General features: G+C 41.9%; 1 long non-coding RNA gene across 1 annotated transcript in view; it reads right to left on the bottom strand.

Annotated features, from left to right (window-relative positions):
• Positions 1–4801: 4801 nt before the first annotated feature.
• Positions 4802–26991, bottom strand: part of LOC126048729 (uncharacterized) — a 70095-nt gene continuing 47905 nt past the window's right edge. Inside the window, exon 3 of the long non-coding RNA XR_007508960.1 lies at positions 4802–4872. This is a non-coding gene — a long non-coding RNA (uncharacterized LOC126048729). The remainder of the gene's footprint in view (positions 4873–26991) is intronic.

Here is a 26991-nt window from a genome sequence, read left to right as displayed (position 1 = left end):
CAGCAGGAAACAAACATCCACCACAGATTTCAAAAGATATCTCACATCTTTGTATTAAAACGTGTTATTTTAAGAGTCCCAAATGCTGCACGTCTGATTTTTATTAAGTCCAGAACCAACATAGGAAGTGTTATTTGATTTATTTTAAAAGAACTCAGAAAATATTAGTGGACAATGGGATGTAAATTGCAGGAAGCCGAAAGAAAATTGAGGATTAGGAGATGATGGGCCTGATGCTATTACCTATAAGAATACTAAAGCCACAGGCTTTGAAAAAAAAAATTACTTTGATGACCTTCAGAGCTCGCTCAGACTAAAGAACATCAAGTTAGCGGATTTTCCTGGGGGGTGCAAGGAGTCTTGATTTTTCTTTTCCAAACGGACCAGGGAGACATTTCTGATACGCACTTCTGATTTCCTTCTCTACCAAAGAGCTACAATGTTGTCTTCCCATGGAGGGCAAAATTAGACATCACCCCGCACTTTCCTCGAATCATGCGCGATTCTTGGTGAAAAGAACAAAAATTCTAGATCCATATACAAATGCAGTTAAAGTCTCCAACCCTGAAAATTCTTTTCTTCTAACACTCCATCTTTCCTTATACAAAATGTAAAAGTACCAGGATAGGATTTTGCCCAGCTCAACCACAATACACTGAGCTTTTATTTTGGAGATTGTAGATATATTATTTTTTTTTTTCCTGCTTTCCCACTGACTTTGATGATGTTTTGGGATTAAAACAAGGAGCAGGCAGTTCCCATGAGATGAAAGACATAACTGCAAAGGACACTTACTTAGAAGATTAAAAAAAAAAAAAAAAACAAAAACACAACCCTCTCAGAGTTTGTGATGCTGTTATGTATTTATTTAAAGAAACGCTGCCTTGAAGGGGCTCAGACTTCAATATTTTAAAAAAGTTTCTGCTTTTATCAACTCTTGTTGGAAACAAAATGGTTTTTTTTAATTGCCAAGCTGATGAAAATCGTAACAATACATTCCCAAGTAGGCTAAATGTATTATTACAGACAGAAAGAATAGCTCCAAGTCCTTCTGTAAACAGTGCCAGCAATAAAACCTAAGTTTCATTCTAATTTATAGCCAATTATAATTCCCAGCCACCCTTTACCCCAGTGACACCATTTTGAAACTGTTCCCCACATACCTCCCCATCAGCTAACTCCTGGCTGGACACAGAGGCAGCCCCTGCAACGGCAAGTCCTGAGCCATGGTTCGAGCCGTTCAGCTAAGCTCTCAGGCCAAAAAAAGTAGAGACCCGGTAGGCTCACACATCTCTCAGAAAGGAGTCATTTATCTTCCTCCTCTAGCCAGTCCCTTATTTCATAACTTTTTTAGTGCTTCCACTTCCAGCCCTGCCCCATCCTCCTGTAATTGGCCAAGACAATGAAAGGTTATTGGGTGAAGAGATGAGGCAGGGGAGGCAGGGAGGGGGGGAAAAAAAAAAAAAAGCAAAGCAAAAGTCTTGTTTTCTTTGGGAAGTAGGCTAAAGACGGAGCACAGAAGTACTTTTGACAGCAAGCAGAATTCTGCGCGCGTGAATGAGCTTTCTCACACTCTTGGGTCAGCCAAGCAAGAGGAGAAAGGAAACCTTTGGTTTCTGTTCCTGACACTACTTCTGCATGCAGTGCAAGCCAAGTTGATCTATGTTTCCGTTCATGCAGGCCTAAAATAAGCACGTAGTAGCTTACATACATCTTTCACATTGCGGCCAAGATTAATTCATCAGTTATAATATGCTTTGACATCCCTGGGTAAAAACCAGAAAGAACGAAGTCGGTAGTTCCTAACTCAGGTCCTGACTAGCATCAGAAGATAAAGGTGCACGCACTACTTCAGGCACCTAAATTCACTACTGTCTGTCTCTGAGTTTCAGATCTCATCGTAAGTCCTTTCCAATACCTCCAAACTCTTGGCTCCAACTTTTGAAATCCACCTTTGGCTGTGAGACTGATGAAGTATTGGATCCACTATGAACTCAGATTAAAAATTATGCAGGGCCCTAAGAAAATGCTGACAGAGACAGAAGCAAGTATCAGTTAATATTCAAAACTCATCTCTTGTAGAAAGCCAGTGAAAGTACACTTAGAACTCCCTGGATGTATCAACCTTCAAGTGTAATAATTTGGCCCATCTTTGCAAAAGATGAGTTCATCATTTGCAAGTTTTCTATTTAATATAGAATAGAAAGGATTATATATTCTAAAGTAAAAAAAAAAAAAATAACGGTGTGTTTACTGTTCTTTGCCAGCTTTGGAATCTAGGAAGGAAAGTCTCCTCCTTTCATTACATTTCTCAGCTTGCTAATGTCCTTAAGGTTCATATTGCTCCACAATCCTAAAATGCAGGTTGATCCTTTTATATTGGATCCAATCACTCAGCTGTTCTGCAGGGCTTTTCATCAAAATTTGGCCTCATATTCTGAAGTACCAGTGTTTTGTTAAGTTGTTCCGGAAGTGTCAAATACAGAATTGCTTTTCAAACATGAGTTGGTTTAGTTTTTAAACATGGGTGTGCCATAACTACTATTTATCATACTTAGTGGTGGTATCATATCACCATGGGCTGTGGCTGTCTCTTGGACGTGTTTGTGCTTAATGGTCTTGCACTTAAATTGTGAAGCCAAAGAGGGGAAGAGCATGGGGAGAGGAGCCACAAAAGAAAAACAATCTGCTTTTCTGTCTTTTGCGAGGTCTTCTACAACAGTGATTCCCGATTCATGAATTTCACACAAATACACAACATTCTTATAGCACAACTACACCCGAGTACATGGTCATTCTAGATTGTTTTAAAGATGCACGCAGCTCACATTAATACTTATCTAAATAGAAAGGATATCTTAAAACAGAAATAAGTAAAATCTATTTACAAATTCACTGAGAATGCCAATAAATTCATAAGGGGTAGCAGTCTCAAGAAAAAGCTATAAAACTCAGTCTGCCCCCAAAAGTGACTGTTACGTGTGGTCCAAAGACATTATGGCATGGTTAGACTTCAGTATTTCGGAAAAACTAGACCCTAAGAAACTTTCTCCCAATTACAGAGTTCTCCCTAAGTGTCTTGATACTGGTCATGATGAATAGCTTTATGGAAGCACCCAGTGGATGTCAGCGACCACCCAAATCACATTTTGGACTCCTCACCACTGTAAGTACTAACCACCTCTTGTTAAACACATACATTCAAAACCTGGAACAAGATTCTTACTGGAAATAAACAGAAAGCTGAGCTGACACACACTTTTGTTAAATTAAACCAACAGCTCAGCACCTTGGTGGTTTTTAAATACAAAATTCATCTTCAGGGACTGATGAATGGACTGAAGACTGTTCACTTCAAGAGAAAAATATTAAGCCCTCAGTTTTAAACTATAAATCACAATTCTGCAAAAGCTGCTTCAAAAACAGTTAAAAGGTTTAAAAAATGGCAAATGTAAACCAACTGTTTTCATGGAAATGCTGGTTTATCTTTAATGCTGCACCGTCAATAGCTTTATTGTCACTGGAAGCAGTGAAATGCAAGAAGTTTGGTATAATTACCTCAGTGTATTCAGTATTTTAAATTGATCAAATTACGTGAATTGATTTTTAAAGATTCAGCTAAGGGGAGTAGGGAGGGGATGCCTGGGAAAAAACCATCAGTTCCATCTGCAGAGTGGAACTGATTATATGTTACGGATGGCTTATGCTCTAGGACTATAAAAAATTGCAGGTGACTTTGGTTACTAGAGGAGCCATCAGTCAGCCTGAATTATTGACATATTTTTGTGTAGTGTAGCTTCAAATATCTCCCTCGGTTTTCTTTTTCACCCTCAAAATGTAAACATTCAGAGCTATCGTCCAAAGGAAGGTCACAAGATTGAACACAGTAACAAGCTATTCCAGTACGTGTGATTCCATCAAAACCAAACTCTTATCTAGCAGCCAGTACGCAGGGGATCATTTAACTTTCCTCTTCCATTAGCTTCTCTTAAGATCATTTCATAGCAAGAGATAAAATCCAAACTAAAAAACTATATCCAGAAACTGTTCCACAGTGATCAGAGAGGATGTTACACCCTTCATTTGATGCTTAAGCACCAACAACCAAAAGCATTCACTGGGTGGCAGGAAACTATGAAAACAGAATTAAAGAAGAGATTAGGATCCCCAAATACTATCACACCACTGTAAGAAGAGACCTACAGAGTTAAAAATCAAGCAATTTAGAAAGCCTAACACACTTCATCTTTGTTCCAAAACACACATCGTAACTAATACTGAAGGTCACTGGGAGAAAGAAAAAAAAAAATGAAAGAAAAATGAAAGAAAAAAAAATGAAAGAAAAAAAGAAACTATTTTATCTTTATTATCCTTTCCAATCATACACTAACATACCATCCCTCAGGACAGGACCACACTCTTTCCACAGGATCCCATTCCCTTTCAATACTCTGAATGGACAGTGATAATTGAACAAGTGATCATTAATTATTTGGCCTTACTCTTACTATTCAGTGTGAAGTCCCATGTCTTGTTTACTGTGTACTATTCAGAGCCTGATTTGAACAATGAATTATTCATTTGCTTGTGGGTTTTCCTACAGTGCTCATCACAACAACATCTGAATGCATTACAAACATTAAGTGATTCATTTTCACATCATCTTTGTGCATTGAAGTGAATATCATCATTGTGTGCACATTAGAGAAGGGGGGGGGCGTGACACAGGGATACTAAAGCATCTGTTAATTCCAAGTGCATACACGGAGGCTTGCAGGGCCAAGTTTCTTCAAAATACTTACATTTGTCACACCGTTCCAGTCGTCCTCAGTAGCACACATGGATCATACCCATGGGTCTCAGGGCAGGGCCCTAGAAAGTGAGGAGTACAATCATGATCCCCTGATCACCTGAAAACATTTTGCTTTTAAACTATATTACACATTAAGATGTGATGAGACAAAACTGTTGACAGTGAAAGAAAAAGAATTTTCAGAAAAAACAGTTATATGCAGAGGTGTAAAAGAAGGTTAACAGCAAAAACTCAGATACAACAGCAGAGGCACTGAAGCACAGCAAGGATTTGTGCCATGCTGCTTTCAGAGAACCCACGTTTCAGAAAACACCCATCCTTTAATGGATGTGGGGGGAAACAGTGACAAAGGATGAGGAAAAGACTGAGGTACTTAATGCCGCCTTTGCCTCAGTCTTTAACAGTAAAACCAGATGTTCTCTGGGTACCCAGCCCCTCAGCCGGAAAACAGGGACAGGGAGCAGAATGAAGCCCCCATAATCCAAGGGGAAATGGTTAGTGACCTGCTACACCACTCAGACACACACAAGTCTGTGGGGCCAGTTGGGATCCACCCAAGAGAACCGAGGGAGCTGGTGGGAGTGCTCACCAAGTCCCCTTCCATCATTTATCAGCAGTCCTGGCCAACCAGGGAGGTCCCAGTTGACTGGAAGATAGCAAATGAGACACCCATCTACAAGAAGGGCTGGAAGGAGGAACCGGGGGACTACAGCCCTGTCAGTCTGACCTCGGTGCTGGGGAAGATCACGGAGCAGGTCATCTTGAGTGCCATCACACGGCACGTACAGGACAACCAGGTGATCAGGCCCAGTCAGCGTGGGACTATGAAAGGCAGGTCCTGCTTGACTACACGATTCCCTTCTATGACAAGGTGACCCACTTAGTGGGTGAGGGAAAGGCTGTGGATTTTATCTACTGGGACTTTAGTAAAGCCTTTGACACTGTTTCCCACAGCATTCTCTTAGAGAAACTGGCTGCTCATGGCTTGGACAGGCATACTCTTCACTGGTAAAAAACTGGCTGGATGGCCAAGCCCAAAGAGTGGCAGTGAATGGAGTTAAATCCAGTTGGAGCATGGTCACAAGTGGTGTTCCCCAGGGCTCAGTACAGGGGCCAGTTCTGTTTAATATCTTTATCAATGATCTGGATGAGGGGATTGAGTGCACCCTCAGGAAGTTTGCAGACAACACCACGTTGGGCAGGAGTGTAGATCTGCTGGAGGGTAGGAAGGCTCTACAGAGGGATCTGGACAGGCTGGATCAATGGGCCGAGGCCAACTGTATGAGGTTCAACAAGCCCAAGTGCCAGATCCTGCACTTGGGTCACAACAACCCCATGCAGTTCTACAGGCTTGGGGAAGAGTGGCTGGAAAGCTGCCTGGCGAAAAAAGACCTGGGGGTGTTGGTTGACAGCTGGCTGAATATGAGCCAGCAGTGTGCCCAGGTGGTCAAGAAGGCCAACGGCATCCTGGCCTGTATCAGAAATAGTGTGGCCAGCAGGAGCAGGGAAGTGATTGTCCCCCTGTGCTTGGCACTGGTGAGGCTGCACCTCAAAATACTGTTTTCAGTTTTAGGCCCCTCACTACAAGACATGGAGGTGCTGGAGCGTGTCCAGAGAAGGACAACAAAGCTGGTGAAGGACCTGGAGCACAAGTCTTATGAGGAGCGGCTGAGGGAACTGGGGTTGTTTAGCCTGGAGAAAAGGAAGCTCAGGGGAGACCTTCTTGCCCTCTACAGCTACCTGAAAGGAGGTTGTAGCAATGTGGGTGGGTATCAGTCTCTTCTCCCAAGTAACAAGTAATAGGACAAGAGGAAACAGCTTCAAGTTGCACCAGGGAAGGTTTAGATTGGATATATAGGAAAAATTTCTTCACTGAGAGGGTTGTCAGGCATTGGAACAGGCTGCCCGGGGAAGTGGTTGAGTCACCATCCCTGGGGGTATTTAAAAGACGTGTAGACGTGGCACTTAGGGACGTGGTTTAGTGGTGGACTTGACAGTGTTAGGTTAACTGTTGGACTTGATCTTAAGGGTCTTTTCAAACCTAACGATTCTATGATTTGCTGTCTCCACCACTAGTACACTACTAAGATTTCTTGATTTACGTCTCTCATCTTCCTTGGCTAGGTGAGTTGGTGAGGCGAAAGGAAGAAGAAATAACACCACATGCTCGTTTCACACCTCAATCCAAGTGGGAGAGGTCCCAGAAGCTCAGAAGGGGCAGAACAGAAAGCAACAGTAGATGGCTGAAGGGAAGCATACTGCCGGGACCCTCCTCACCACTGAGCCAAGAGTGTGCCAAGAGAGCATGTCATCAGAGATGAAGAAAGGCTTGGGACTGTGTGCGTTTAAAGCAATGAGGACCAGGTTTAAAAATCTTTGCCTGTCAGATGTAATTCACTCAGATACATCTGACCTCATTTAAAAATAATTTTAAATCTCTGCATACTAGTTATATGTATTTATACAGTTTCTATTATGACAACTTCTTCCACACTTTGATCCTTTCCCCAGTGTCTAAACCTGACAAAATCATACATGCAGACTATCTGGCATCTTACTTAGCCTTCCAATAAATGGCCATCCTTACACAGGATTTACCTCTCTTGACTACAAGTGAAAAAACAGTTTCAAACTGTGTTAAACTTTCCTAACAGGCAGGCATGGAGACAGAGCTGCTGTAGTGGAAAAAATCCTTTCAGAATTACTGTACTACAAAAATAAAGGGGTCTCTGCTTCCATTCTAATATCCATGGTATTTCCATAAGAAATACAGCTGGATATAGGCTTACCATGTGCAGGGCAGCACACATGTTGTGTTCGGCAGCTGTAACCAAACAGGCTGCTCGTTATAGTCCAACACTGATCTGTTTTTCAGAAGTGACCCAGAATCTGTTCCCAGTTCTGCAAAAGGTCTCTTACAGACTGTGAAAATGTTATTGGAAGATGCCTTCCTCCATGCCTTCAAAAACCTGATTCAGTTGCTGCAACCCAACTCAGATTATACAGCACGGACAAGCGGGTCCGTCCTATACTTAGACTTGCAGTGTCTTTCATTCCTTGATGCCAGTTTTTCTTCATGGCTTTCCAGGCAGTCTGGGAAAACACCCTTTGAATTCAGGAATCCCCTTGCGTTGGTTGCAAACCCAGGTGCTCCTCTGGTCTTTTCAGGACTCACCGTAGTCGTCATTCAGGAAAACGAGGTTCATCACTAACAGGAGTAGAACAGCGAAGCATCCTTTCTCATTCCCAAGGTGCTACCACACTAGAAACAGGCTACTTTGGGTTTGTGGCTCTCTGAGAAAGACTCTTGAAATGGCCTGGAGTGTTTGTCCTATAGCTGACAGTACCAGTGGATGTACGTATGAGATAAGCTTGAACCGAGGTCTGGTGGGAGGTGTTTTCCCCTGTGGGTAGGCAGAATGCCTGGGAGAAGAGGTTGCAAGGAATTGAGGTGGGAGGCACACGAGCCACTTTCCTTATCATTTGCTTGACTCCGATGCTTCAATTTGTATCAGTCACTGGTTTTAAAGAGGTTGAGTTTAAAATGCAAACCACTGTTGAGTTTACAGGCCAGCCGTCAGATTACAGTGACGCCAAACCTGCTAGAGAAGAGACCGTCTGGAAGAGAAACACCCACGTGGTCCTTTCCGCTCAGGACTTCAGCTCACATCCGAGTCGTAATAGCTCCTATCACTCACAGTACCTGCGTCTTCGTATATAATGTTCTACCCAGTTTCTTCTCATTACACATTACACTAAACTAAGAGGTGCTTTGGCTTAAGTAGATCGGGAAAAAAAAAAAAAAGAATATCTGCTTGGGGAAATAAACTTATCTCAGAAATTCAGCTCAGCCTGATTTTAACATACCACACAAGTCTGACCCCTCTACAAGCTTTAGGCTCATTAGGAGCCTAGGTGGGGACATTTCAAACGCTATTTGCTTTTTACATTTGACTGTTTCAGAAGCAGAGTAAAATTGAGATGCATTCCCTGTGAACAAACTCAGGAAGAAACCCAGGTCTGAGCATATCCCACCCAGAAGAGCAATGTGGAAGCTAAAGTAGCAAAAATTAGTTGAGGGTTTTATGAGAAGACCAAGATCCCAAAGACAAAGCCTGTGCTTGGGCTTGAGGGATAAGAGAAAGGTAAAGCAGTTCTAGACTCTGAGTGTAAGCTGATAACACAAGGGTCAACAGTAGGTAGTTTTAACTGGAACAAACAAGGGCACGGACAAAAAGCACATTAGCAAATATCAGTTCCATTGTAGCTGTCTATGAAACACCAAGCGGTTTAGTACGTTCAGACAGAAAATCTGCAGCACAAGCATTTGATAGCTATAAGTCATGTAAAAATTATTTGCATTTGTGCCAAAATCTGCATTTGCTGTTACTTTATGACCACCTGCATCACAACATTTGTACGCAAAAGAAGATTGCTTAAAAGAAGTCAAATATCTGGTACACTGGGATAATTCATAATTTTGTAAATACTGAGGACAGTTCATTGTTCTACTATGCACTGGTATTCAGCATTAAAAAATAATTTTCTAACATAGTCTTACCCTGATGATAACATTCATCCTATTTAAAACATATTTTTTTTTCCCTCTTCAATATGATTTTTATATGCTTATGTTGTTTAGGATATGGTTTATGTTATACTATCATATAACACAAATCAGCTTGCATTTGGTGGGATAACTGGAGAACATAGGAATAAAAAAAAGGATATTTTCTTTGCATCTACTTCAATTAAAAAATATATATATGAAAAAAAAAATTAGAATGTTTATTTTCTACTTTGTCATGTAAACTGATCCATAAGAAAATTTCTATACCAGGCTATTAATTGAAAAAAAATACGTTATAGGCAGTTAAAATATTATAAGTAACATCTCATGATTTTTAATAAACTACCTGGAAAACTGTTATGTAATATTATGTAAACAAAATCTTAAGTGTTACTAAGGTTGAATACAATAATTCTGAAACTGCGTTTTAACACGGAGCTCAGGTCCCACGTCTATTAGAGACTGAGAGCACTACGGAAACTTTACTCTTCCCCTTCCCCCCTTCAGCTGCTAGAACACTCTAATGGCTCCCTCGGGCTGGGTTCAAGGAGCAACATCAACACGCTATAGGAAGGACTGCAAAATTTGATACCTTCTTTTGTAGCCTATTTCCCTCAGGCCAAACTGCAGAGCTTTCACTTGAAGGGGGGAAGGGAATAAAAAGGAGACTTTTAGAAGTATGTCTGCCTTGCACAATACATAAAATGAATTGCCATTGTCCTACGATAGAGAAAAACACCTCCCTGTACCATCACAAGTTGGAAGACTGTGGCCCTACTGAGTAAGCCCTTGGAAAAAAAAAAAAACCTTTTCGTTATTGTGAATGTGTGGTAACGCTGCTAACCCACGAACATTCAAGCCGCACGAACAAAACAGGAATGAGATTGGTCTGAAAATCTTGCATTTTTAAAAATTACATTTATCCTTTTTTTTTTTTTAATCTCCTGTCTCCTGAAGCTTCAAAATAAAATTCAATCTTATTGTCAACCTTTTCCCCAACCTCCCCCAAAACTGTAAGTGCTCAAAAGAAACTTTGCTTTTTTTAACAGAGAGTAAGAAGATTTCACAGAATTCTTCTTCTCCAGGAGCAATGATTACAAATATCACCCAATCTCTAGAGACTTCAGTCCTAGACTGAAGCTGTACTAAGTGCTTCTGCAAAATACTCACTTCAAAATTTAAATCAAATTTTTAAAAAAGCCAGCCAGTTGCTGATTAGAACGAAGCTGGAAATGTGCCAGGTACTGTATTCAAAACACCTTGAAACAAACTGCACTACTGTCTATATTTGGAAACCATAAAATGTTGCAAAACGAAAACCATATACATGCAAAATACTCGTTCAGCCTTCATTTTTTTCAAAGGAAACAAGTACAGATAAACTACAAGCATAACATATGGTTTGGATATGAACATGGTTTACATCTGTTACTGGTTAATTAGTTCAAACTTTACCCACAGTGGAGTTTCTAAGATGCAGGGACACAAGTTAAATAAATGAGCCGTATTTTAGAATGCTGAACAGACCTAAAAAAAATCCCAAAATCCAACTGGTAGGTCTTTCAGCCTCGCCGTAGCACCTTTCTTGGTTGGAGTACTTACCAGTGGATTGGGCATGAACAACACTGTCAGGGGAGCTGGATCCTTACCAGAGTTCTCATCAGTTGGCTCTTATCCCAAGTCAGTCACCTACATACAGAGTCTCAGCTCTCTCACCAGGAAAACACACTTGATGGCACAGACTTGCTTAAGTAACTCATATAACTAAAGCCAGGAGACAAGACTAACTCTGTATTTCTTGACCTAGCCTTTATTTACTCTCAGTAGTCACTATGAGCTTCATGTATACACCTTTCAAAATCAGCAAACAGAATTATCCCAAAGTAGTCTCCCCACTTTTCAGTTTAATGTAAAATAGTGTTTTCTTTTTTCAAAAAAAAAAAAAATGAGTCCATCTATTTTATCCTCATTATGAAGGTAAAAACAGTAAAACTGTGTTAAAGCAAACTTTCAAAATGGTTGTGTGTCCTAACTTTGGCTACTTCTTTTTATTTTAGCTAATAAGTTATTTTAGCTAAGAAGTTAAAGCTAACATTAATGCATATTCAGCAAAGGACATGCTTACTACCTAGTCACAGGATTAGCCTGTCTTAAGGATTGTTATAAAGGCCGTAACTTTGCGTCTCCAGAACTTCATTTTCCATTTTCAGCATATGTAAAATAATAGCTATAAAACAGTACCAAAACTATGTACACCATGATCACCTACGATGAAGGCGTTTCCTTAAATTTCATTCATACACATCTCAATTTCAAAAAGAAAAAGTCAATTATAAAAGATACTTCATACTAACAGCCAACTTTTTTTTTTTAAGTTATCTTGAGGTTCTTCAGAGATGCTAATTTTGAAACATGCTCTTTAACCCTAAGAAAATCTTCTATCAGCTCTGTCAGATTGTATTGATCATTGCTGAAAAAACAGTGGGAAACACAAGTTCCCAATACTTGCAACAACATTCTGGAGAGGTGACTATAGAAGACTACATTTTATTCATCTCCTTTCACAACAGTACCACATCTACATTTCAGAATTGTATCAGGGAGGAACTGTAGAGGTTTTCAGAAAAAAAAAAAAAAAAAAAAAAAAAAACACAAAAAAACCAACCACCCAACAACAAAAATTGCGTCAGTCGAGAATGATTGATTCTATTCACAGTTTTTCCATAGACTCAATACATGCTTTTGGGAAAGATAGTTTAGCTCCATTTCTCTTTTTTTTTTTTTTTTTTTTTTTTTTTTTAAATACTCACTGTTTTAGATTAGTGATTCATATGGACATCAACACTCTCCCCTTCTAATGAGAAAGCTACTTGCTTCCCACAACTTTCCCTCATGAACTCCCCTAGTTGAGTTATGAAAGCCTGTTAAAGTAGGAGGTCATTTAAATAAGACATAAATCAATAGAAAAAAGATCAGCTTCTTTCCTGCACAGGTGTCACTTCTATTTCTTTTGAGCACAAAGCCCAGTGATCACAAGTTCAGAATATTTATATTGCAACCCGATCCTCATGGTCTGTTGACAACTGATCTTTCTTTGTTAAATAGAGCAAAAAGCCCTTATGGACCCATCAGATCTTGACAGTTTTACAGGACTCCTAGCAAGCTTTTCCAGCAACAGGGCACTACCGAGCCTTGTAGTCTTGTCTTCCTCAACACAAGCTGACGTGAACTCAACTTTGTGCTACACTTCAGTGATACTCTGAGCCTCATGAGGTCACATAATTCTGAGCACTCTGGTCTCCAAGAGATTTCCAGGCACACCTGGATCACCTGTAAAAGGGAAACATTTGAGTGCAGATGAAAACAGCCACTTACCTAACTTAGCCGTAAAGATGCCGTGTTGCACCTCAGCCAAGAAGAACCATTACCTACCACTAACTTCCAGTATAACACTCAGTAAGCGTGCACCCTCCTACCAGACTTTATTTTGCTGCATTCATAGATTATGAAAGCTCAACAGTGTTAGCAGTAGGGAGTCACAGGCACAGCGGACAAATTAATTGGGGGGAAAACCCCAAACTTACATGTGTCCCAGGACTGAGCAGGTATGGTGAGGCACCAAGTCACAGATGCGCCTGCCGCACCGTAGCACACCGTGACGCAGCCTGATGAGCAAGAAGAGGGGAGGAACGCAAAGTTCCAAGTCACAGCATCCAGGCAGGTGTACCTATAAACCTCTTAATGCTTCTCGTTACTGCTTCAGTCAAAAGCAAGATATTTGTCCCACAGTGTTCTAAGTCTTTGATCTGAACAGAGGTATTCTGTCATTTGCACAACCGAGTTATTTCCTCCCCTTCTCCTTGCTCCCTCCCTCCCAGCAAATCAAATTGTATCAACCCTGTAAGACACATATCCTATCTCACTAGAAGGACACGTATCTGTATGGATGCAAAGTTTATTCAAAAGCTCAGCAGTAACCTTCAAAGAAAAATGGTAAGGAGAATACTGGCAATTGAGCAGCATTTGCTTCAAAAAAACCACACCAAAAACCAAAAAACCAGCACCTTTCTTTAAAGATAACTTTGCTCATAACAAAAGACTCGGTGACAGTTCAGGTACTGGAAAGGTCCTCCTTGCTGTTCTTTGCGGCTTTGATACCTATAGCAGGGCTACAAGAGACCCACGCTAGCAAGCGAGTTCTGCTCTCCTCACACTAGCAAATGCTTTACAGACTCAGGATAAAGGTGATGCAGTAACAGAATGGTTTCCTTTCCACACAGAAAGTGAAAAGACACACCAAGTAATGATGCTGATGACTGGTACTGGAAATTCTATCCTCATCCCAAACCAATGTATTTCTGCCAAAACCTTTCCGAATACGAACGGTACTCGGTGAAGTACCGTTAATACAGTACCATTAGTACGCTTCCATACAGTAGCATAGGAAATGAATTGTATCTGGTCTGCAAGGAAGTCTTTAAAATATGCACATATTTATCAGCCTCGTCCTACATGCATAAATCTACCTTTACAGTTTCTGGAAAACACCGATAAACACTGCTTAGGAGACAAGAAATGTACAAAGAAAGAAAAGGAATGAATTTACATGGGAATTTACTGTGTCTGCAGGTCATACACATGAACCCAATTTTTTCCCACAATTAAATCTACGGTGTTATCAAGACAATCAGTTTATTTTAAGATTGTCAACCCAATATATAAATTTCCTTTTGTGCTTGAAATGCCTTTATCAGATAAGATAGCTTTTGTTTAAACTGCTATTTTCAGCCTTTGCTTTGGGGGTTTTGAATATACACAGTGAAGTAACTTGAGATTTCCTACCCTGTTTTAAAATGTGTTTCTTCTGTCTGTTTGTATTTTGTAATTTCCTGTCAAATAACCTCACCATAACTAACTTTCCTTGCTCCGACCTACTACTATTTTTTTCTTTTTAAAGCCATTCCCACTTCCTGAGGATGGTAATAAAACACTGATTACATTCGGCTGTTATCTGCCTTTTCTTCCCCTCCTTCCCCCCTCTCTCGCTCCCTTTGTCAAAGCCAGCACTCAGGTTTCAGCTCTTCATGGACTGAGAAAGGCACATAACGGGGAGAGGAAGCAAATCAGACTGCAGGAATCCAGATTCATTAGAGTTTATTGGGTCAATCAGCAGCTGGACCGCAGCCAGACAATTAGGTTGTGCGGCCCCTGAAGTCTGGATGCATCGGTCGCCTTCCAGAGCCAAGCGAACTCCGTAGCAGCCACCGTAACACCGGCACACGCTGGCACGCTGCCCTGCTGTCTGCCGTGGCTGGGGGGGTGGAAGGAGGAAAAGGAAAGCAGCAGCATGCTGCTGCTTCAAATCAGTTACAACTGACTGAAAAAAGTTCATTTGGCCGATTTCTTTTTCATTAAGCATGAAGCTGCTTTTTCTAACCGAATTCTCTATCCGTCTTTGCTAGCGCCTACCAAAAAAAGAACCAGTTTGCTCATATATCACCATACAGAGCCTATAGACTATTTACCTTTCTTCATGTGAAATTCTTTAAACTCTTCCACTGGTCTTCAGCTGCATATTTCTGTTTCAGCCAAGCTTGGTCCCTACTTACCTCTCTATCTTCTCACTGTCGCCCCTTTCCGCTATCCGCAAGACAACAGCCCTACCTATTTCAGCAGTTACTCCTTTCCTCCTTTCCCTTATCTAGAAATTCGTTGCAAGCGTAGGCTGAAGCCAATGCACTCGCTTCCTCCCTTCCAGCTCCACACTGGATCACGTCCAGCCCAGCTTCCGCTGCTTCCCTTTGAATGAAAGTGCTCTCACCAGGATCATTCATGATCTCTGCCCAGGCGAATCCCAAGAACCTTCCTTTATGCCCCTCCTGCTTAGCCCTTCTGGTTCTTTCGACACTGCTGATCATCATCCTTGTTCTGGCATCTCATCCTCCCTGAGGTTTCAAGTCAGTCACTATTTTTCCTGTAAACGGTTATTCTCTGGTCTGGGCAGCCCATCGTATCGATAGGGACTTCTGAAAGCTCTGCCACTGGCACGCTCTTATTCTCACTTCAACACATTCCGGTGATCTCTTTAGTTCACGACTTCAGCATTCACCTCTGCACTGATGGCTCAGATGCCATTTCAAGGTTGTCGAAGCAGTCCGAGGTGATCTGACACGAAGGCGATGGCAGGAACGCGTGGTAAGGGACAGGAGAGGCCAGGAGCCTTAGATCAGATCGAGCAGCTCAGGAAACCATGTTGTCAGACACATCTTTTCCCCTTCTAAGCCGTCTCCTTTGCACTTGTACACATGCCTCATTTTACCTCCCAAATTTTCAAGTTTTATGTTTTGTCACCAACATAAATCAAATTGCCCTAACGCTAAGTGCCTTCCTTACAAAACTTCCTCCTATCCTCTCCACAACTGATGCCAATGCTGGGATTTCAATGCTTGACAGCAAATTCAAACTCACCTGTGACATTTTCTTCTCTCCTTCTGAGTATCAAGTCCAGCTGTTCCCTTTCAGCCCCTTTCTTCAAGTCTCAGCAGCTTAAATCTCTCACGCTGTACTTCATCCTAACCAGTCTGACAACATTGTCCCCTTGAGTGTCCCAAAAATGCCACTGCCTTCTGCCAGGGCATAAAAAGTACAACTGCTGAACTCATCTGCCCTCCTCTGTTCAGTCAGAAAACCCCCAAATAAACCTTTCAAGTAGTTTCCTAACAAGGCATCACATTTAAAGTTCTTTTCACACCCTCCTCTGTAACTTTTTCCTAAGGTTTATATACATTAAACCTTCCTGAATTGACATAAGAGATCCTCAAGAACCACAACGCCAAGTGGCACGACAACACAAAACCACTTCTGTTCCAGGCAGCTGACACAATTAAGCACAAAGCATAGAGCCCAGAGGTGGACAGTGGGTGTTGAAAGTTTTGCTAAAAATGCTTGCAGTCATACCCTCAATTTCCAAGCGAGGGGTTATAAAGGTTAGCTATTTCTATGCAATTCAGGAGCACTGCAATATTCAAGCTTTGCTTCCATCACATTCAGGTTTTTCTCTCCTGCTGGTCACCACTATGGTTTCTTTGGGGTGTGGTGGGGTTGGGTTTGGTGGGGGTTTTGTGTTTTGTTTTTTTTTTTTACACTGAGGCCACATTTAAATGATGCTTAATCACTGCACAAGCAGCACCATTACATAGTAGGCCTCCTGCTGTTTGGAAGTTATTTATATGGCTCAATGTCCTTTTTCTACATGTCTAAACATTGCTTGCTTGCTCCCATTCAGCCCGAATTCTGGTAACTCTTAACTTTTACCCTTTCCTGATAACTTTTTCTCCTTCCTTGCGGCACAAAATCCAGACTGCTGGAGTACTTGCAAAAACTCCCAACTTCTGCACTGTTCAGGTCCCTGAGCTCCCCAGTGCAGCTGACTTGCCTTGCTAGCAGTTTGACAAACTCACATTTGCTATCTTTCAAAGAGAGTTTTTAATTAAGGACATACTTTCAATCCTCCCTTCATTTTAATTAAATCAATTCCTCATCACTTAATCTGAAGTTACTTCCCATGTCTAGCTCTTCTATGACCTCATCATTAGCTGCTAAAATCAGAACAGATACTCTTTTATTCAATATGTCCTTCCCTGTTGCATTCTGGGGATTTTTTTAAGGGTCTTTCACATTGTTAACACTCATGGACAGCCTACTACCTTCTCTTTCTGTTCTTCAGGAACACAGCCACTAAGTACTACTTTTCCAGCAAGATTATTACTCTGCTATGCATCTATTGTCCTCTACAACATTTGCCTTCACAGGTATTTTAGATTCCTCTATCCTGTTAACCTGGTATTTAAGTACAAACCTGGTATATTTAAGTACAACCCTTTTCTTTACTTCTAACTGACTGCAACTGATTGCCTTGTCAGGTTAGGCACAAAACTTTTAACCGTCCTGTTGATCCAATTAACGTCCCTATCATTTTTATCTCTTTCTTTTTTTCTTGCTGTCTTTCCATGATCCGTTATTGTATCTTCTCCTTTTTCCACTTCCTGCACACTAAAGCCAAGCATGAATATTGTATGAGCATCTTCAGACCTTTTCCCATAATTTCTCGACGTATTCAACTGCTGTAACAGACTCAGTATCAAAGACTACTAACCCACTCAGTGATGGGGACCGTCCCTTCAGAAATATTCTCTTTTCTTGAGTAGAAACACAGCCCAAGCTTTTCTCCCATCTGCTCGCCTCATCTATGGGCCTTCTCTAGGGACTGGATGAATTCTGATCACCAGACTCCAAATTTTCTGCAGAAATTATGGCAAAGATAGAACTGGGAAGAGATGTGCATATCCCCACAGGTTTGTCCTAAGAAAGAGCAAAAGCACTGAAGTGCCACTTTAAAATGTAGCAAATAAGCGAGGGAGGTAGGTGCCACGGGCTGATGAAGATCAAGAGTCAGACTTCAAAACCCACAAATTACAGATAGAAGAGAGGTAGACTGCTACGTGCTTTTAAAATAAAGTTGATTTTTGTTTAAGGTAGTGGAAAACAAAGGGAAATCTAGAGAGAAAAGGATAGTGTTAAAGGTGATATGATTGGAAGACCTTTTGTAGGAGCAGTCGAAAGGGATATTAACAGGATAAGAGACCACATGCCAAAAGCAGAAAAAGTAACAAGGCAGAGAGAGAGAGAATCATTAGGTGATGAGAGACTGGGCAAAAGCTTTAGCGGTACATATGGATGAGAAATGCCTTTTCTTCAGAAGTGCACAAGCGTTTGAAAACATCAGATAACTTTTTGTGAGAGAAGCTAAAAGTCAATCTGAAGGTGATATTCGCCAAAATTCCAATCTGTAACATAAGTGTAGAAAAAAATAGTGAGACCACCACTAGGAAATATCACATATTTTCCTCAGACGGGACTCAAGTGCAAACATATCTGAGTCATCAGAACAGAAGGTACAGAGAGTAAAGGGAAACTTGTAGAATTACTCCTGCTCTGAAAGCCATGTGTAGTGTATCCTCCCAGACATACAAAGTTTTAGAAGGAAACAAAAAAGTCATAAAACTGTAGGGAAAATATACCTGCTTTAAAAATAAGAAGCATGATAACTGCTGAAGATGACTAACAGATACTCAGTGGTCCTTAAATATTGAAGGAAATATTCATATATCCACTTACATGATTTCCCCCCCTCCCAATCAACCTTGCCTAGCATGCCACAACTTTTGCTGGCATCCTACATAAGAGATCTGACCATTTGAAACTTCCCTGGAGACTCGCTTCTGCCATGCTACAATTCAACATAGTTATAATGACTTGTCTATAAAGTGCATAGACTTCTCTTATACTCCTGCATCCCAATACCTGTGGACACCTGTCCAACTGAGTTGCCTACAGGGACAAAGCTGCTAAATATTTCTTGTATTTACCATTGGAAACAGTTTGCATAATACCAGTTAGAATGGTATTTACCAACAGAATAAACACACAGAAGGATTCCGCATTTGCACTCTGTAACAAAGCACAACGTATCACAGCAGAGACATCAGCTCAGTGCCTAACTCCACTTGAAGAAGGACTAGACAATTTTATCTTATTTCTAAAGAGGGAACCTCTGCATTTCCCAGTAGAGTAAGTCTATGAGGTCTAAATAAGTTCCAAAAAAATAGCCGTAGATTATTGCAAATCACCAGCTGTCAGCCAATAGCCTGGTTAATGGAAATCCACAGCTTCCTGGCTTCCTCCACACTTCCTTGCAGGCTTCTGAGCACTGGTTTCTCTCTTATTTGCCTACATTCACTATGATTTCCTTTATCTTTTCTTCAAGAAAAAAATATTTTTTCCACTTCCTCTGTAGGAGATGACAAGAGGGATTAACACTACCAGAGACTTTGCATGTGACCTCTTCTTCTGTGGGCACCATTTGTCACAAAGGTTCATTAGACTTGTGTTTCCTAAACTTACTTCGGTCGCGGAATGCACTTTTAAGATGGATGAACACTCACAGCATAGCTGCTTTAAATAAAACAACCCCAGTTTGTAAATAAGGAGTGATTAGAGAATTTCGCTGCAGAAATCAGTCACATTAATCAGCTGGTTATAGCAGATTGATGTGCAGCCGCTAGAGCTGTCTGAACAATTTTTTTAACCTTTAGCAGGTTAAGGTGAAAGAATATGCTGCAAAACGGTTCAGCTTTAAATGGGTAGGACGTGCCCCTTTTAGGAAAAGAGTTAAGTTCCAAGATTATTATTTTTATTCAGATTTTGCCAGAAAACTTGGCCCAAGAAGAGCAATTTATAGTTACAGCACTCCTTTCCACAAATTCATTCCAGGCTGTGAACGGCAACGGCCCATGGCAGGACACAAAGTATTTATTCAAAGGCAGATTCTAGCTGTGGACTCATCGAGGGAGACTGATGCTAAGTCAACGTACAAAGCAAAACGAATCATTGGAAAGCCTCTGAGGATTTTCTCCAGCATTGCTTTCCCTCCCATATTACCACCCATTTTCTTTTTCGCAGCCAAACTCACAGTGGAATTGCAGAATAGTCTGCGAAACACGACGCACGCCAGCAGGGTCACCAGGGGCTGCGAGGGTCCCGGCAGAACCCCTCGCACCCCAGGGCTGCGAGCCCACCCAGCACCCATGGGCCTGCACGTCCACGAGCAGGTTTGCGTGAAATCAGTGCTGCTGATAGCCCGGGAAGGGGTGGGATGGTTCGACACCTGCAGCAGTGGCCACACATACTTAAACATAACGAATCTGAACATAAAACACCCTCCCTGCCCTCAAGACTAACTTGAAGATAACACTTAAACGATATATTCTTCCTTTTTTATTTTGCTTTCTCATTTTTGAGTTTGAAGAAGCGTTTTGGTTCATATTTCCGGGTTGTCTTCCACAACCACCAGAAATAGAAGGCTGACTTAAAAGGTGAGGAGCAAGAGAAGAGAAACCCAACAAGCAGTCTTTATCAGTTGTTTTCTTCCAAGAGCTGCAGTTTTCAGAGGAACACCAAAGTAGGCACTGGTAATGTCATGCTCAAGCCAATCATAATACATCTCATAATACCTGGAAGCTCTGAAGTCAACAGTTTTAGAAGAAAACCTTAGAAGATGATCTCGGGCTATCTTTAACTTAATTTTGCCCACACTAAACACAATCTCATCCTTTTTGTAGCCAGTAAAGGCCTGTTGTTTTGGATACAGGACGCTAGACACAAGCACTAGAGCTTCTAAAGCAGGATGCGCATGTTACCAGATGCGGGGAATTTAGAAAAATTCAAGGAATTGCCTTTTATTTTTCTTTATAGACATCTACTTCTAATATTTATCAACCCCGGTTTACACAGACAGAGCAAAATTAAGTTTGGAGTCAACTCTTACCGAAGTCCGATTCAGATTTTAGAGAGTTACAAGCTAGAAGGTGTGTGATAAACTTGTAACAGTCTTTTACAATAGCATCTCTCAGTTATACTCAGCAGGAACATTTGTTTAAGCGACAAAAGAATTTGGTGTCAATCCCTCTCGCTGGGTAAGCTGCACTTGATCTGTACAGCCAATGAATAATAAATCAATGCAAATTGCACCACTTTATCACTAACAACCATTTTCTGGTCAGCTACACCATAGACTACAGTCTCTCCCACAGGAGACAAATAACCCCCAGTGACTTAAAATAGGAGTTATTTATAGCCTGCAGGGGAACAATTGGGTTCTAACATATAATTGGCACAACTGTTTATATTTGCAGTGAATTTGGCCCTTGAAATCTTTGGCTACAACAAAGGCACAAGCTGCTTTCATAATTAGTGCATGACTCTGCAAATTATTTTAATTGATATTTGAATATTCCACTGTTAGGCAGCTCCCCGTGCCCTACAAGAAGTGCCTTACACTTGACAACCAGGTCACTCGCACCCTGTTTCTTAACCACCTGTAGCTTTCCTGGGTAACAATTTTTGATAGGAGCTTGCGACTGTCTTAAGGTTTGAACTACCAAAGATAAAATAAAGCTTTATGTTGGGACTGCAGACATCTTGAGAGGGGAAGGTTTATAGCTCACTCTTTATTAACACAGCATAAAGTCAATCCTTTTTTGAAAGATGGATGGGTTTAGCCTCTCAGAGGTGCCAGGCAGCTGCACAGATATGGAGAAAGAGACCTCGAGGGCACATCACAGCTGGTCGGGGCTCTCCCTTTTACCGAGAAGATGGATGCTCTTCACATAGCGTCATTTTCATGATGTCATTTTCTATCTAGAACTCATCATTGAACACTGGAGGAAAATATCACACCATTGCAAACTGAGGCTAACTTCGCCTATATGAAAGACTTACAAGAGCTTACACGGAATAATACGAGACACTACCATAATGTCATGCAAATCACCCACAGTTCGCTTACCGACAACGGTTCAGCCCTGACGTGCAAACTTCAACCTGAAGAAAACTCTTTCCTCATGCAAACGTTAACAGACAGCTTTGATGACCTGGCTGATCATTAATGACAGCAGTTCTCTAATGAATGCAGGGACCAACCGTCCAGACACAAACCCTCACTGTGCAACGCCTTGGACGCCGTTCAGCGAACGAGCCTCTCGTGGGTAATGGCACACGAAGTCTTGCGAACATTTGAGCCACGCTAAGAGCAACAAAGGCTAAGCAGCACCCCATGGCGAGAGCACGCACAGAAAACACTTGGGACGGAGGGAGGAGAAGGGAGAAAGATGCCTGCAAGCTGCCTCTGAGCCTGGTAGCCCCCACCCAGCACTCCTGCTGCAGGAAAACCCCAGTTTCTGCCAGGTTGGATAGCGAAGTCAGCTCCCTGACAGCACTGGTGGTCCATGCTGGCTGTGGTGTGAGGGTGGGTATGGAAGCCACTGGGAGACCTGCCCGCTGCCCCTCTCACACCACTCCAAATTAAGGCGATCTCAGCTGCTGCAGGGTCCGAGGTTATCGGGGCACAGATCTCTGCAAATAAAGAAATACGAACTGTGGGCGCCTGGCTGGGCTTGTCTCTCTTTGTGACCAAGAAGCTGCTTTTAGGACTGGCTCGACTTGCCCGGAAGGCTTCCCAGAGCACTGTGTAATAAAGATGATTGAAACGCAGACTATGTCAACAGAGACTTCCTTTAAGAGAGGTAAACAGGAGGACAGCACCTTGCTCATCAAAAACAACCAGACATACCTATAGGGCACAAAGAGCCAGCCAAGATCCTTTGGGGTTTTCTCTTTCCTTTTAAAAAGAAAACTTTTTTTTTTTTTTCTCCTCAAATTTAATACTGAAAGAAGAAAACGCTGGCACCCACAGTGATGTTATGTCAGCTGCTTATGTCAGGTCAAGTACAGTGCGACGGGAAGCAGGGGCTCCACATGAATACAGCCCCATCAACTCAGTGCCATTCTGCTCCTCTGTCCCAAATGCAGACTGCTAAACGATGCTCAACAGAGAGAACACGTCCAGACCTGCAGCTTTGTGCCCGGCCTGCCCAAGAGAAAAGCACCCTTGTAGAAGGGAAACAGTAGCTACATACCAGACTGCACCTCTTTTGGTAGCTCCCATACAATCAAGTCCTCCCATCCCAGAAAGGAAATTAATTCAATATTCGTTCTTCCTTGGTCTCTATGCGGTGGTGGAAACAGCACAATGTAGGATAGCAAAGAAATATTTGGAAGGAAGACATTTTCAGCCACCCAGCTGATAAAAGCAAGCAGAAGACAGTAACCTGGCACAGCGCTTGAGTAGCCATCAGGATAACCAAAGTACATGAACACAGTGACTGAGAAGGCAAAAACCGGGACCCGTTCAGAAAACTATTTTTTTTCCCAAGTTTCTCTTTCTCTAGTTGTAAGATACACAAACCCATTCTCTAAAACCTTTATTAAAATGCCTATTTCTTAATCTTACCATCCCTGTTATCCGAGTTCCCAGTTTTCCCACTGCGTCAGACCTATGGAAGCAAAGCACCGGGGCAGAGGCAACAGCAAGGCTGTTTTGAGAATTGTCAAGCAGGATGTGACTAGAACCTCTTACAAGACAGATCTTAGCTCCTCCGCTATACAGCCTTAATCACTTTTTCTCTTAAGCTATTTAGCAATTTTCCTGGTACAAAGTGCCATAGGTGATGCCTTAACAAAACGTATGGAAGACGGGGGCCAGGCTGCTCTCGCCAACTACGCAAGAGCCCTTGTTTGCGTTAACCACTTTGTCTGTGCCTCTCCTCCCACCACCAGGAAGTTTTAACATGACTGAATTTACAGCAGTTATAACAAACCGCTGCTAACTGCAAATTTTAATTAGAGCATTTGCCTCTGGTGTAATGCAGTAATAAGGAGAAGATGGGTGTCTCTGCTTTCTTCTAAGGATCTCTCTATGCAGGCAGGTACAGACAGACCTGAGCTTGCTCTGCCTGTGCTCCAAGCTGGCTCCAGGTTGAAAGCTTTACATTGCTTTGTATTATAGGCACAGTACACTGTGCACAAGCAAATAGGTCCTGACACTCAACACACCTAAGCTCGCCTAGATGACTGCAAACCAAAATGAGAATTCTGCCCCTGTAGCAAGGGGAAGGGAAAAAAAAGGGGGGGGGGGGGGGGGGAAGAGAGAGAGAGGTTTGTTGGGTTTGGTTTTTTATCATCCAACACTTGTTCACACTTGTCCTTAGAAAAACAAGTTTGCCAGTATTGCCCTTGTCTTCTCATAGGGGTATGTTTTTTTAGAGTTTTTCTGGCTTGCTGTTCATCGTATTTAGGCCATTTGCAAGTATTACGCTATCATCTGCACAGAGATGATAGCAAGTGTAACAGAAGAGTAATATTCGGAGAGGATAAACCACAGTGGGTAGAGGATTATAATAAAGAACCAGTGAAGCCTGGCTGACCCTTATCAGAGTGAGCCAGCTCTTGCTAACACCTCTAAATTAGGGTTTACCACTTTTGTTTTACTCTGGCTGTTTTAAAAAAGAATCACAGCAAAATAACGGAACACGAACAGGGACATAAAAAAAGGGTGTAAAACCAACAAAAGTGTCTATTCTTTTTATTAGGAGGTTTACCAAGCGCCTAACCAGTCAACAATCAAGCTACTAAGACAACATCATAAAATTAAAGTCATTTTTTAAGACACTGGAAATTTTAGTATTGAGCATCCTTCTGCTGTCTGCCAATGATCTTTTTTTAACCCCTGCTCTGATGCTGTAATTGAAGAGGAAAACAAGAAAAAGCTAGGAAGAGCAGGGTTCTCAAGAGCAGGCTAAGCATGGGAGAACTGACTCCTCTCTAGCACCCCAGAACCACATGAAGGCACCCATCTTCAGGCAGGGTAACAGACTTTTCTCCTTGCTGTTGTTTCACTAGCTGAGCAAGAGCCAGGTGATTTCCAGCTCTACCCTGGGGGAAAGTAGCCTTCCCTGCCCTCCCACAGCTTTCCTACCCCCCCCCAGGAGGGCTGCTTTTCCCAGCAAGGGAGCCACCTAGCAGGAACTACCGACTCCAACCTCCAGCAGGACCCAGCAAGTCCTTCCTCATCATCATCCTCCACCTCCCAACTTTGCAGCAACAGGTTCGTGGAGAGCAGGCTAGTCCCAGAGGCAGCCCCAGCTGACAGATGCCCTCAACCCTCAATGTGGCTGTTTGGGTAAACTGCACAACTTTGCTTTTCTGTTTGATTTCTGGAGCCCGCCTGCCCTGCAGAACACTAAAGAGCCACCTTTGCTCTCTCTTCACTTTCCTGCTTTCAGGCTCAAATTTAGCAAGTGGCAGCCCATAACACATGGCATCGACTCATCATTCTGTGCCATCGTTACCGGTGCTGAGGAAAAGCACTAGAGACAAATAGATAAATATTAGGGAAGAGGAACATGTATTACTCCAGTAAATTCATCAGTTAATGTGAATTAATTCAGGAAACCCCCAGGAAAAAAAAAAAAAAAAAAAAAAAGAGAGAGAGAAAAAAAAAAATCTCCTCCATTTATAGCAAAGCCAAGAGACTATAAACCCTAACTATCTTTCCCTCTTTTTCCTTTGCCAGCAAGACTGGGAGACAGCAGGTCAAGCAACATCACGACTTTGCATGCTGTCGAGCTGCTATTCAAAAAACAAGACAGAATATGAATGTAACCTGATTTCAAGTGGATCTGGGAGAGCCTTAATGCTAAAGTTTGTATGCCAGCTTTGTAATTATTAAGATCTCAGACCAGCCCTTGTTTCTGAGTACTGGCCTAGATTAGCAAGTCACCTGAAAGTTTACAGTAGGAAAACCATATGGGCATATTCCTGTAGCTACATGTGTACAGTAATTATGGCATAGGTAAGCAATAACACATGCCCAAGGCATCATACTTGGTGAGGCACGAGGCTTACGTGCATATCTGCGATTATGACTTCAGACGTCAAAGTACCTTATTGCTCAGACAAAATTGGTAGCCTACTTCCTTGTAAAACACACATGAGGATCTATTGCTATAAAACACATATAGGTGCTGATATAACACAAGTTTTAAAGTGTGGGTACAAGAACTGTGAAAGAGGGAAGGAGGATCTTACTTAAAATATTTTCCTATATTGTTTTAAAGAGAGGGCACTTTAAAGTAGCAGGCAAAAGTAAGCACCACCTAAATTCTAAAACTGCCAGAGTTTCATACCAATGCCCCAAGTCTGGTTACTTGGCAGGCACCACTTCAAGCTCGTGTTGCCTTCTGAGAAACAGGGTCCTTTCTAATACATCATCCACTTGATTGCTTTCAGACCTCTAATCAATCAAGAAATCCCATCACAATCATGTGATCAGTGGCTGTGGGCTGACATTCATGCATGGCAATTTGTGACAAAAATCAATAATAAGTGTTTCCCCTTTTACATGCCTTTTTCAAAATAGGACCACATTTTACAAAAGTACACTTTCCTGCAGATTGGTTTCTAAATGAATAGCACCAACTTCAAAGCAAATGTTTCTGTGAGGGCTGTTATAACATTCGAGTTCTTACATGATCTTCAAGGCTGCAGTGTGACCTAGGAGGCAGCCATAATGAGACACAGACAGTGAATAAAGCACTGATTTAATTATGTTGTTTGATATATGATGACCTCATCCACTGGTGTTTATACTAATGTAGTGCTTGAAATGCTTTATCGACATGTGGGAAGGCACAGCCTCCAGCCTGAAGAGCTTACAGTCTCAAAGACAGAAACCAGATGAAGGGTGTTCTCTTCCTGTAGCCTATTGTAGGTTTTGAAGCTTTGCTCGTTTCCATCAGGTCTTAAATATTCACTAAATGCTGGAGAGCGCGTTGCTGAGTGAGTACTCTAAGCTTGTTGGACAAAATATCTACTGCATGGTTACCTTCAATTACAGAAGAGAATTTCCGATATGGCATGTCTATGTTCCTACATACAAACAATGACAGGAAGATGCAAACACTGGCGGAGTGGAGGGAAGCTATAGCTTTTTAAAACATTTTCACCAAATTCCTTCAGTTTTGGAGATACCTCGTGCCCCAGCATGAGCTTTGACCCACTGTTGTCTGCTGCTACAGAAAGAAGAGTGGGGGACAGAGTCGGTACAACCTGCTGTTCCTCCACTGAAGACTTCCATCAAGGCGACTGTACT

The sequence above is a fragment of the Accipiter gentilis genome, chromosome 20 (assembly GCF_929443795.1).
Source record: "Accipiter gentilis chromosome 20, bAccGen1.1, whole genome shotgun sequence".
NCBI classification, from domain to species: Eukaryota; Metazoa; Chordata; class Aves; order Accipitriformes; family Accipitridae; genus Astur; species Astur gentilis.
The sequence above is the reverse complement of the archived record's forward strand: the minus strand, read 5'-3'. Positions and strand labels throughout refer to the sequence as shown.